This window comes from Heteronotia binoei, chromosome 21 (assembly GCF_032191835.1).
Source record: "Heteronotia binoei isolate CCM8104 ecotype False Entrance Well chromosome 21, APGP_CSIRO_Hbin_v1, whole genome shotgun sequence".
Lineage (NCBI taxonomy): Eukaryota > Metazoa > Chordata > Lepidosauria > Squamata > Gekkonidae > Heteronotia > Heteronotia binoei.
In genome coordinates this window covers 170,088,819-170,101,318 of record NC_083243.1, presented here as the reverse complement: position 1 = coordinate 170,101,318, position 12,500 = coordinate 170,088,819, and positions in this window count along the sequence as shown.

The following is a 12,500-nucleotide window of genomic DNA, read 5'->3' as shown; positions in this document are numbered from 1 at the left end:
AGATAGAGATAGATAGAAATAGATTGGTAGAGAGAGAGAGAGAGAAAGTTAGAGAGATAGATAGAGAGAAATAGAGAGAAAGAGAGATATATAGAGAGATAGAAAGATAGAGAGAGGGAGAAAAGTAGAAAGAAAGAACAAAAGAAAGAAGGAAGGAAGAAAGAAAGAATGAGAGAAAGAAAGAAAGAAAGAAGGAAAGAAAGAAAGAAAGAAAGAGAGAAAGAGAGAGAGAGAGAAAGAAAGAGAGAGAGAGCAAGACAGAAAGAAAGAAAGAAAGAAAGAAAGAAAGAAAGAGAGAGACAGAGAAAGAAAGAACGAAAGAGATAGAGGAGGAGAGAGAGAGAGAGGGAGAGAGAAAGAGAGAGATGGATAGATAGATAGAGAGAGAGAGATAATGATAGAGACAGAGAGATAGAGAGAGAGATGGAGAGAGTGAAATAGATTGGTAGAGAGAGAGAGAGAGAAAGGGAGAGAGATAGATAGAGTGAGAGAGAAATAGAGAGAGATAGAAAGATAGAGGGAGAAAGGAAGAGAGAAAGAAAGAACAAAAGAAAGAAAGAGAGAAAGAAAGAGAGAAAGAAAAAAAGAGAAAGAGAAAGAAAGAAAGAGAAAGAAAGAAAAAAAAGAGAGAAAGAAAGAAAGAAAGTAAGAGAGAAGGCAAGAGAAAGAAAGAAAAAAGAGAGAGAAGAAAAAAGAGAGAGAGAGAAAGAACAAAAGAGATAGAGATAAAGATAGAGAGATAGAGAGAGTGAGATAAAGAGAGAGAGAGAGGGAGAGAGCAAGAGAGAGATGGATAGATAGATAGATAGATAGATAGATAGATAGAGAGAGAGAGATAATGATAGAGACAGAAAAATAGAGAAATAGAGAGAGAGAGCGAGAAATAGAGTAAGAGATAGAGAGATATAGAAAAAGATTGATAGAGAGAGAGAGAAAGGGAGAGAAATATATATAGAGAGAAACAGAGAGAGATAGAAAGATAGAGAAAGGGAGATATATATATAGAGAAAGAACAAAATGCAAGAAAGAAAGAGAAAGAAAGAAAAAAGAAAGAAAGAAAGAGCAAAAGAAAAAGAGAGAGAAAGAAAAAAGAAAAAAGAAAGAAAAAAGAAAGAAGAGAGAAAGAAAGATTGAAAGAGAGAGAGAGAGAAAGAGAGAGAGAGACAGAGGAAGGAAGAAAGAGAGATAGAGAGAGATAGAGAACGAACGAAAGAGACAGAGAGAGAGATAGAGTGAGAGAGATATAAAAAAGAAAGAGAGAGATAATGATAGATACAGAGAGATAGAGAGATAGATAGAGAAAGAGATTGAGAGATAGATAGAAATAGATTGATAGAGAGAGAGAGAAAGGGAGAGAGATAGATAGAGAGAGAAATAGAGAGAGATAGAAAGTTAAAGAGAGGGAGAGAGAGACAAAGAAATAAGAAAAGAAAAAAAGAAGAAAGAAAGAAAGAAAGAACGAGAGAGAGAGAGAGAGAAATAAACATAGAAAGAAAGGGATAAAGAGAGAGAGAGAGAGAAAGAAAGAAAGAGAGTAAGAGAGAGAGAGAAAGAGAATAAGAGAGAGAGAGAAAGAGGGTAAGAGATAGATAGAGAGATAGAGATAGACAGAGAGAGAGATAGTGAAAGAGATATATATATATAGAGAGAGATAGATAAAGAGGGAGAGATAGATAGATAGATAGAGAGTGAGAAAGACATAGAGAGAGAGATAGAGAGAGATATAAAGATAGAGAGAGGGAGAAAGATAGAGGGAAAGAAAGAAAGAGAGAAAGGAAGGAAGGAAGGAAGGAAGGAAGGAAGGAAGGAAGGAAGGAAGGAAGGAAGGAAGGAAGGAAGGAAGGAAGGAAGGAAGGAAGGAAGGAAGGAAAAAATACAGAGAGAATTAGAGAGAGAGAAAGAGATAGAGATAGAGAAACAGATGAAGAGAGAGAGAGAGGAGAGAAAGAAAGATAGAGAGGGAGAAAGAAAGATAGAGAGAATGAAAGAAAGAAAGAAAAAAAGTAAGAAAGAGCAAGAGAAGAAGAAAGATAATGATAGAGATAGAGAGAGAGATAGAGAGAGAGAGTAAGAGTTAGATAGAGATAGAAAGAGATTGATAAAGAGAGAGATTGAAAGGAAGAGAGATCGATAGAGAGAGAGAAAGAGAGAAAGAAGGAAAGAAGAAGAAAGAGATAGAGAAAAATGAGAGAGAGAAAAAAGAGAGAGAAAGAAAGAAAGAGTGAAAGAGGTAAGTATGTGTATGGGAGTATGTGTGTGGGGTGGAGGGTGTTTGGATCCATTGGTAGAATGTAAGGAATGTATGTTTATGTATTGTATGTATATGTATATATGTATGTATTTGTCGTTAATTGTTATTTTTTCCACTTGGGTGCAATAAATATATTTGCTTTTGAAAAAAAAGAAAAGAAAAAGAGAGAAAGCAAGAAAGATAGAAAGAGAAAGAGTGAGAGACAGAGAAAGAAAGAAAGAGAGAGAGAGACAGAGAAAGAAAGAACGAAAGAGAGAGAGAGATAGAGTGAAAGAGATATAAAGAGAGAGAAAGAGATGGATAGATAAAGAGAGAGAGAGATAATGATAGAGACGGAGAGATAGATAGATAGATAGAGAAAGATAGTAAGAGAAAGAGAGAGATAGAGATTGATTGATTGAGAGAGAGAGAGAAAGGGAGAGAGATACATAGTTAGAGAGAGAAAGAGAGAGAGAAATAGAGGGATAGAGATAGATAGAGAGAGAGAGATAAATACAGAGAGTGAAAGAAAGAAAGAAATAAAGAGTGAATGAGTAAAAGAAAGAAAGAAAGAACGGAAGAAAGGAAGTGAGAGAGAGAGAAAGAGAGAGAGAATAAGAGATAGAGAGAGATAGAGTTAGGTTGATAGAGAGAGAGAGAAAGGGCGATAGAGTGAGTGTGTGTGTGTGAGAGAGATAGATATAGAGATAGAGAGAGAGAGGTATATAGAGAGAGGGAGAGATAGAGATAGAGACAGAGAGATAGAATGAAAAAAAGAAAAAGAGAAAGAAGGAAAGAAAGAAGGAAAGAAAAAAAAGAGAAAAAGAAAGAGAAAGAGAGAAGAGAGAAGAAAGAGAGAGAGAAAAAAGAAAGATAGAGAGAGGAAGAAAAAAAGAGTGAAAGAGGTAAAGAAACAAAGAAAGAAAGAAAGAGACAGAGAGAAAGAGAGAAAAAGGAAAGAGAAAAAGAAAGAGAAGGAGAGAGAGAGAAAGAAAAAAGAAAGAAGGAAGGAAGGAAAGAAAGAAAGAACGAGAGAAAGAAAGAAAGAAAGAAAGAAAGAAAGAAAGAGAGACAGAAATAGAGAAAGAGATATAGAAAGAGATTAAGAGACAGAGAGAGGGTAAAAGAGAGAAAGATAGAGATAGTGAGAGAGAGAGATGGTGAGATAGATAGATAGATAGATAGATAGATAGATAGATAGATAGATAGAGATAATTTTAGAGACAGAGATAGATAGCTAGATAGATAGATAGAAAGAAAGAAAGAAGGAAAGAGAGAAAGAAAGACAGAAAGAAAAAGATAGAGAAAGAGAGAAAGAAAGACAGAAAGAAAAAGATAGAGAAAGAGAGAAAAAGAGAGAGAGAGAGCTAAAAAAAGAAAGAAAGAGAGAGAAAGAGAGAGAGAAAGAGAGAGAGAGAGAAAAGTAAGAAAGAAAAAAGAAAGAAAGAGAGAGGGAAAGAGAGAAAGAAAAAGAGAGAGAAAGAAAGAGAGAGAAAGAGAGAGAGAGAGAAAGAGAGTAAGAAAGAGTGAAACATGAAAAGAAAGAGAGATAGAAAGAATATACGGAAGAAAGAAAGAGATAGATAGATAGATAGATAGAGAGAGAGAAAGAAAGAAAGAAAGAAAGAAAGAAAGAAAGAAAGAGAGAGAGTGAGAGATAGAGAGAGAGATGTAGATATAGAGTGTGAGATAGTGAGAGAGAGAGAGAGAAATAGAGAGATAGAAATAGAGAGAGAGAGAGAGGTATATAAAGAGAGGGGGAGATAGAGATAGGGAGAGATAGATAGATAGAGAAAGGGAGAAAGAGAGATAGATAGAGAGAGAGATAGAGAGAGATAGAAAGAAAGGAAGGAAGGAAGGAAGAAAGAAAGAAAAAGAAAAAAAGAAAGAAAGAAAGAAAGAAAAGGAGAGAGAAAGAGAGAGAGAGTAAGAGATAGAGAGAGATAGAGAGACAGAGATCGAAAGAGAGAAATAGAGATATAGTGAAAGAGAGAGATAGATAGAAAGAGGGAGATAAAGAGAAAGATGATAGATAGATAGATAGATAGATAGATAGATAGATAGATAGAGAGATAGAGATAGAGAGAAATATAATAGAGAGAAAGAAAGGAAGAAAGGAAGAAAAAAAGAATTAAAGAAAGAAAAAAGAGAAAAAAGAGAGAGAAAGAAAAGAATATAGGAGAGAAAGAGAGAGAGAGAGAGAAAGTAAACAAGAGATAGAGGGATAGAAAGAGATACAGAGAGAAAAAGGGAAAGAGAGAGTGATATATATATAGAGAGATAGAGAAATAGTGAGAGTGATAGAGAGATTGAGGTAGAGAGAGAGAGAGATAGAAAGATAGAGAAGGAGAAAGAGAGAGAAAGAAAGAAAGAACGAGAGAGATAAAGAAAAAATGAAAGAAAGAAAGAGAGAAAGAAAGAAAAGGAATGAATGAAAGAAAGAAAGAGAGAAAGATGGAGAGAAAGAAAGAAAGAAAGAAGGAAAGAGAGAAAGAAAGAAAAAGGAGAAAGAGAGAGAAAGAGAGAAAATGAGATAGAGAGAGCGAGAGAAAGAAAGAAAGAAAGTGAGAGAGAGAAAGAGAGAGAGAAAAAGTAGGAAAGACAAAAGAAAGAAAGAGAGAGAGAAAGAAAGAGAGAAAGAAAGAGAGTGAAAGAAAGAAATAAAAAAAGAGACAGAGAGAGAGAAAGAGAATAAGAGACAGAGAGACAGAGATAGAGATAGAGAGTGTGTGTGTGAGAGAGAGATAGAGAGAAAGAGATAGATAGAGAGAAAAATAGAGAGAGAGATAGAGAGAGATAGAGAGAGAAAGAGAGATAGAGATAGAGATAGAAAGATAGAGAGAGACAGAGTTTAAAAAAGAGAAAGAAAAGAATGAAAGAGAGAGGTAAATGAGAGAGAGAAATAGAGAGAGAGAGGTAAATGAGAGAGGGAGAGATAGAGAGAGAAAGAGAGAGCTAGAGAGAGAGATAGAGTGAGAGATAGATAGATAGATAGATAGAAAAAGATATAGAGAGAAAGATAAAGAAAGAAAGAAAGAAAGAGAGAAAGAGAGAGAGAGAGAAAGGAAGAGAGAGAGAGAGAGAAAGAAAGGAAGTGAAGGAGAGAGAGAGAGTTATATATATAGAGAGAGATCGAAAGAGATAGAAATAGAGAGATAGAGAGAGAGAGAGAAAGAAAGAAAAAAGATAGAAGGAAAGAGAAAAAGAAAGAAAGAGAAAAAAAGAGAGAGAAAGAGAGTGAAAGAAAGAGAGAAAGAAAAGATTGAAAGAGAGAGAGAAAGAGAGAGAGAAAGAAAGAAAGAGACACAGAGAAAGATAGTGAGAGTGAGATATAGAGATATATAGTGAGAGATAGAGAGAGTGAGAGTGAGAGAGAGATAGAGATAGAGAGAGATAGAGAGAGTTAGAGAGAGAGAGATAAAGAGAAAGAGAGAGCTAGAGAGAGAGTGAATGAAAAAGAGATAGAGAGAGAGAGAGAGACATATATATAGAGAGAGAGAGCTAGAGAGAAAGAGAGAGATAGAGAAAGAGAGATAGAGAGAGATAGATAAAGAGAGAGATAGATAGAGAGAGAGCTAGAGAGAAAGAATGAAAAAGAGAGAGAGAGATAGAGAGAGAGATAATGATAGAGACAGAGAGATAGAGAGTGTGAGAGAGAAAGAATGAAAGAAAGAGAGAGCGAGCGAGCGAGCAAGAGAGAAAAAGAGAAAGAAAGAAAGAAAGAAAGAGAGAGAGAGAGAGATAAAGAACGAAAGAAAGATAGAGAGAAAGAACGAAAGAAAGCAAGCAGGAAAGAAAGAATATAAAAAGAGAGAGAGAAATAGAGAAAAAAGAGATAGAGAAAGAAAGAAAGAAGGAAAGAAACAAAGAAAGAAACAAAGAAAGAAGGAAAGAAAGAGAGAGCGAGAGAAAGAGAGGGAGAGAGAATGAGAGAAAAAATAGAGAGAGAAAGCAAGAAAAAGAGAGAACAAAAGAAAGAAAGTGTAAGAAAAAGAGAAAAAAATGAAAGAGACAGAGAAAGAGAGAGACAAAGAAAAAAGTAAAGAAATAGAGAGAGAGAGAGAGAGAGTGAGAGAGAGAGAGAAAGCATGAAATAGAAAAAAGAGAGAGAAAGAGACTGTAAGATAGAGAGAAATCATAAAGGAGAGAGAGAGAGAGAAAGAAAGGAAGGAAGAAAGAGAGAGAGAGATAGAAATAGTGAGGATAGAGATAAGGATAGAGAGATAGAGAGAGTCAGAGCGAGATAAATAGAGAGAGATAAAAGATAGAGAGAGGGAGAGAGAGAGAGTGAGAGAGAAAGAAGGATAGAAAGAAAAAAGAAAGAAAGTAAAAAGAAATAGAGAGAGAAAGAGAGAGAGAAAGAAACAAAGAAAGAAAGAGAGAGAGAAAAAAAGGAGAGAGAAAGAAAGCAAGAAAGAGAGAGAGAGATAGAAAGAGTGAGGATAGAGATAAGGATAGAGAGATAGAGAGAGTGTGACAGAGAGATAGAGAGAGAGAACAAGAGAGATAAAGAGAGAGAGTCAGAGTGAGATAAATAGAGAGAGAGAGAGATAAAAAGATAGAGAGAGGGAGAGAGAGAGAGTGAGAGAGAAAGAAGGAAAAAAAGAAAAAAGAAAGAAAGTAAAAAGAAATAGAGAGAGAAAGAGAGAGAGCAAGAAAGAAAGAAAGAATGAAAGGAAGAAGAAAGAAAGAAAGAAGTCAAAAAAAGAGAAAGAGTGTAAGAAAGAGAGGAAAAAAAGAATGAGAAAGAGTCAGAGAGAGATAGCGTGAGAGAGAGATAGAGAGAGAAATATATATAATGAGAGAGAGAGAGAGAGAAAGAAAGAAAGGAAGAAAGAAAGAAAGAAAGAAAGGGATAGAGAGAGAAAGAGAGATAGAGATAGATAGATAGAGAGAAAGAGAGCGATAGTGAGAGTGAAATAGATAGTTAGAAAGAAAGAGAGATAGATAGATAGATAGATAGAGCGAGAGATAATGATAGAGACAGAGAGATAGAGATAGAGAGAATGAGAGAAAGAAAGAAAGAGAGAGAGAGAGAGAAAGAGAGTAAAAGATAGAGAGAGATAGAGATAGGTAGATAGATAGATACAGAGAGAGAGAGATAGTGAAAGAGATAGATATAGAGAGAGAGCTAGAGAGAGAGAGAATGAAAAAGAGAGAGAGAGACATAGAGAGATAGAAACAGAGAGAGAGAGATAGGGAGAGAGAGATAATGATAGAGACAGAGAGAGTGAGAGAGTGAGAGAGAAAGAATGAAAGAAAGAGAGAGCTAGAGAGAAAGAAAGAAAGAGAAAAATAAACAACAAAAGAAAGAGAAAGAAAGAAAGAAAGAAAGAAAGAAAGAAAGAAAGAAAGAAAGAAAGAAAGAAAGAAAGAAAGAAAGAAAGAAAGAAAGAAAGAAAGAAAAAAAGAAAGAAAGAAAGCAGGAAAGAAATAATATAAGAAAAAGAGAGAAAAAGAGAGAAAAAAGAGATAGAGAAAGAAAGAAAGAAGGAGGGAAAGAAAGAAAGAAAGAAAGAAGGAAAGAAAGAGAGAGAGAGAGAGCAAGAGAGGGAGAGAGAATGAGAGAAAAAAGAGAGAGAAAGCAAGAAAGAAAGAGAACGAAAGTAAGAAAGAAATAGAAAGTGTAAGAAAAAGAGAAAAAAAATGAAAGACATAGAAAGAGAGAGACAAAAAAAAGCAAGAGAGAGAGAGAGAGAGATAGATACAGAGAGAGATAGTGAGAGAGAGAGAAAGAAAGAAATAGAAAAAAGAGAGAGAAAGAGAGTGTAAGCAAGAGAGAAAGAATGAAAGAGAGAGAGAAAGAAAGCAAGAAAGAGAGAGAGATAGAAAGAGTGAGGATAGAGATAAGGATAGAGAGATACAGTGACAGAGATATATATAGAGAGAAGAAAGAGAGATAAATAGAGAAAGAGAGAGACAAAAAAAGCAAGAAAGAGAGAGAGAGATAGATACAGAGAGAGATAGGGAGAGAGAGAGAGAAAGAAAGAAATAAAAAAAATAAAGATAAGGATAGAGAGATACAGTGACAGAGATATATAGAGAGAGAAGAAAGAGAGATAAATAGAGAGAGTCAGAGAGAGATAAATAGAGAGAGAGATAGAGAGAGATAGAAAGATAGAGAGAGGGAGAAAAAGAGAGTGAGAGAGAGAGAGAGAGAAAAAGAAAGAAGAAGGTAAGAAAGAAAGAGAGAAAGAGAGAGAGAGAAAGAAAAAGAAAGAAAGAGAGAAAGAGAGAAAAAAAGAGAGAAAGAAAGTAAGAGAGATAGAAAAAAAGAAAAAAAGAAAGGAAGAAGAAAGAAAGAAAGAGAAAAAAGAGAAAGAGAGTGTAAGAAAGAAAGAAAGAAAGAAAAAAGAGATAGAGTGTAAGAAAAGAGAACGAATAGAATGAGAGAGAGAGAGAGAAATAGCGAGAGAGAGAGAGATAGAAATATATATAATGATAGAGAGTTAGAGAGAGAGAGAGAGAAAGAGAGAAAGAAAGGAAGGAAGGAAGAAAGAAAGAGAGAGAAAGAGAGAGAGAAAGAGAGTATGAGAGAGAGATAGAGTTAGATAGAGAGAGAGAGAAAGATAGAGAGAAAGAGAGAGAGAGAGAGAGAGAAAGAAAGAAAGAAAGAAAAAAGGAAGAAGGAAGATAGAAAGAAAGAAAGAGAAAAAAGTGAGAAAAAGAGTGTAAGAAAGAGAGAAAGAAAAGATTGAAAGAGAGAGAGAGAGAGAGAGAGAGATAAAGAGTGTGAGAGAGAGAGATAGAGAGAGATAGAGAGATGGAGATAGATAGAAAGATACATAGATAGTGAAAGAGAGAGAGATAGCCAGATAGAGAGAGATAGAGTTAGGTAGATATATATATATATATATATATATATATATATATATATATATATATATATATATATATATATATATATATATATATATATATATATATATATATATATATAATGAGAGAGAGAGAGAGAGAGAGAAAGGAAGGAAGGAAGGAAGGAAGGAAGGAAGGAATAAAGAAAGTAAAAAAGGAAGGAAGAAAGTAAAAAAGAAAGAAAGAAAATAAAAAAGAAAGAAAGGAATAAAGAGAAAAAAGAGAAAGAGAGTGTAAGAATGAGAGAAAGAAAAGAAGGAAAGAGAGAGAAAGATAAAGACAGAGAGAGAAAGAGAGAGAGAGTGAGTGAGGGAGAGAGAGAGAGAGAGAGAGAAAGAGAGTCAGAGATAGAGAGAGATAGAGATAGAGATAGATAGTCAGAGAGAGAGAGTGAGAGAGTTAGAGAGAGAGAGAGAAAGATAGAGAGAGATGGAAATAGAGAGCTAGAGAGAGAGAGAGAGATAGATAGACAGAGAAATATATATATATAAGCAGAAAGAGAGATAGAGAGATATAGAGCGATAGACAGAGAGAGATAGATAGGTAGAGAGAATGAAAGAAAGAAAGTAAGATAGAAAGAAAGAACGAAAGTAAGAAAAAAGGAAAGAGAAAGAGAGAGAGAAAGAGAGAGAAAGAAAGAAAGAAAGCGAGAGAGAGAGAAAGAGAGTAAAGGAGAGTGAGAAAGAGGGTAAGAGAGATAGAGATAGAGATAGATAGATAGAGAGATAGAGAGACAGTGAAAGGGAGATAGATAGAGAGGGATATAAAGAGAAAGACAGAGAGAGAAAGAGAAAGAGGGAAATATAATAGAGAAAGAAAGAAAAGAAAAAGAAAGGAAGAAAGAAAGAAAGAATGAAAGAGAGAGAGAAAGAGAGAGTAAGAAAGCGAGAGATAGAGAGAGATAGAGAGATATAAAAAGAAAGATAGAGAGAGAGAGTGATACAGAAAGAGATAGAGATATAGAGAGATAGAGAGAGAGAGAGAGAGAGGTAGAGAGAGAGTTAGAGAGAAAGATAGAGAGGGAGAGATAGAGAGAAAGAGAGAGAGAAAAAAAGAAAGAAAGAGAGAGAAAGAGAGAAAGAAAAATTGAAAGAAAGATAGAAATAGAGAGAGAGAGAAAATAAGAAAAAAATAAAGAAAGAAGGAATGAAAGAAAGAAAGAGAGAACGAGAGAGAGAAAGAAAGAAAGAAAGAGTGAAGGAAAGAAATAGACAGGAAGAGAGAAAATGAGAGAGAGAGAGAAAAAAGAAAGAGATAGAAAGAGAGAGAGAAAGAAAGAAAGAACAAAGAAAGAAAGAGAGAGAGATAGAGAGAGAGAGAAAGAAAGAGAGAAAGAGAGAGAGAGAAAGAGAGAGACACAGAAAGAATGTAAGAGATAGAGAGACAGAGAGATAGAGAGATAAAGAAAGTGTGTGAGAGAGAGATAGAGAAAGAGATAGATAGATAGATAGAAATAAAGAGAGAGTTAGTGAGAAAGAGAGAGAAAGAGAGATAGAGAGAGAAAGAAAGAAAGAAAGAAAGAAGGAAAGAAAGAAAGAGCGAGAGAAAGAGAAAGAGAGAGAATGAGAGAAAAAATAGAGAAAGAAAGCAAGAAAGAGAGAGAACAAAAGAAAGATAGATATAAAGAAAGACAGAAAGAGAAAAAAGAGAGAGAACAAAAATAAGAAAGAAAGAAAGAAAGAAGAAAGAAGAAAGAAAGAAAGAAAGAGAAAAAAGAGAAAGAGAGTGTAAGAAAGAGAGGAAGAAAAGAATGAGAAAGAGAGACAGAGAGGTAGCGAGAGAGAGAGATAGAGAGAGAAATATATATAATGATAGAGAGATAAAGAGAGAGAGAAAGAAAGAGAGAAAGAAAGGAAGAAAGGAAGGAAGGAAGAAAGAAAGGGATAGAGAGAGATAGAGATAGATAGATAGATAGATAGATAGAGAGAAAGAGAGCGATAGTGAGAGTGCGATAGATAGAAAGAAAGATAGAGAGAGAGATCATGATAGAGACTGAGAGAAAGAGATAGAGAGGAGAGAAAGAAAGAAAGAGAGAGAGAGAAGGAGAGAGAGAGAAAGAGAGTAACAGATAGAGATAGATAGAGATAGATAGATAGATAGATAGATAGATACAGACAGAGAAAGATAGTGAAAGAGATAGATAGAAAGAGAGCTAGAGAGAGAGAGAATGAAAAAGAGAGAGAGAGACATAGAGAGAGAGAGACATAGAGATAGAGAGAGTGAGAGAGAGAGAAAGAGAGAGCTAGAGAGAAAGAAAGAGAGAGATAAAGAACAAAAGAAAGAAAGAGAGAAAGAAAGAATGAAAGAAAGAAAGAAAGAGAAAGAAAGAAAGAAAGAAAGCAGGAAAGAAAGAATATAAGTAAAAGAGAGAGAGAGAGAGAAAAAAGAGATAGAGAAAGAAAGAAGGAAAGAAAGAAAGAAAGAAAAAAAGAAAGAAGGAAAGAAAGAGAGAGCGAGAGAAAGAGAGGGAGAGAGAATGAGAGAAAAAAGAGAGAGAAAGCAAGAAAGAAAGAGAACGAAAGTAAGAAAAAAAGAGAAAGTGTAAGAAAAAGAGAAAAAAATGAAAGAGACAGAGAAAGAGAGAGTAAAAAAAGCAAGAAAGAGAGAGAGAGAGATACAGAGAGAGATAGTGAGAGAGAGAGAGAAAGAAAGAAATAGAAAAAAGAGAGAGAAAGAGAGTGTAAGAAAGAGAGAAAGAATGAAAGAGAGAGAGAAAGAAAGTAAGAAAGGAGAGAGAGATAGAAAGAGTGAGGATAGAGATAAGGATAGAAGAGTGACAGAGATATAGAGAGAGAGAAGAAAGAGAGATAAATAGAGAGAGTCAGAGAGTGATAAATAGAGAGAGAGAAATAGAGAGAGATAGAAAGATAGAGAGAGGGAGAAAGAGAGAGTGAGAGAGAGAGAGAGAAAAAAGAAAGAAGGAACGAAAGAAAAAAGAAAGTAAGAAAGAAAGAGAGAAAGAATGAGAGAGAGAAAGAATGAAAGAAAGAAAGAAAGAAAGAAAGAGAGAGAAGAAAGAAAGAAAGAGATAGATAGATAGATAAGTAAGAGAGAGAAAGAAAAAAGAAAGAAAAAAAAAGAAAGAAAGAGAAAGAGAGAGAGAATTAGAGAAAGAGAGAAAGAAGGAAACATAGAGAAAGAAAGAAAGAATGAAAGAAGAAAGAAAGAGAAAGAGAGTGTAAGAAAAGAGAAAGAATAGAATGAGAAAGAGAGAGAGCGATAGCGATAGCGAGCGAGAGAGAGAGAGATAGAAATATATATAATGAAAGAGAGATAGAGAGAGAGAGAGAAAGAGAGAAAGAAAGAATGGAAGAAAGGGATAGAGAGAGAAAGAGAGAGAGAGTAAGAGAGAGTGATAGATAGATACATAGAGAGAGAGAGAGCGATAGTGAGAGAGAGTTAGATAGAGAGA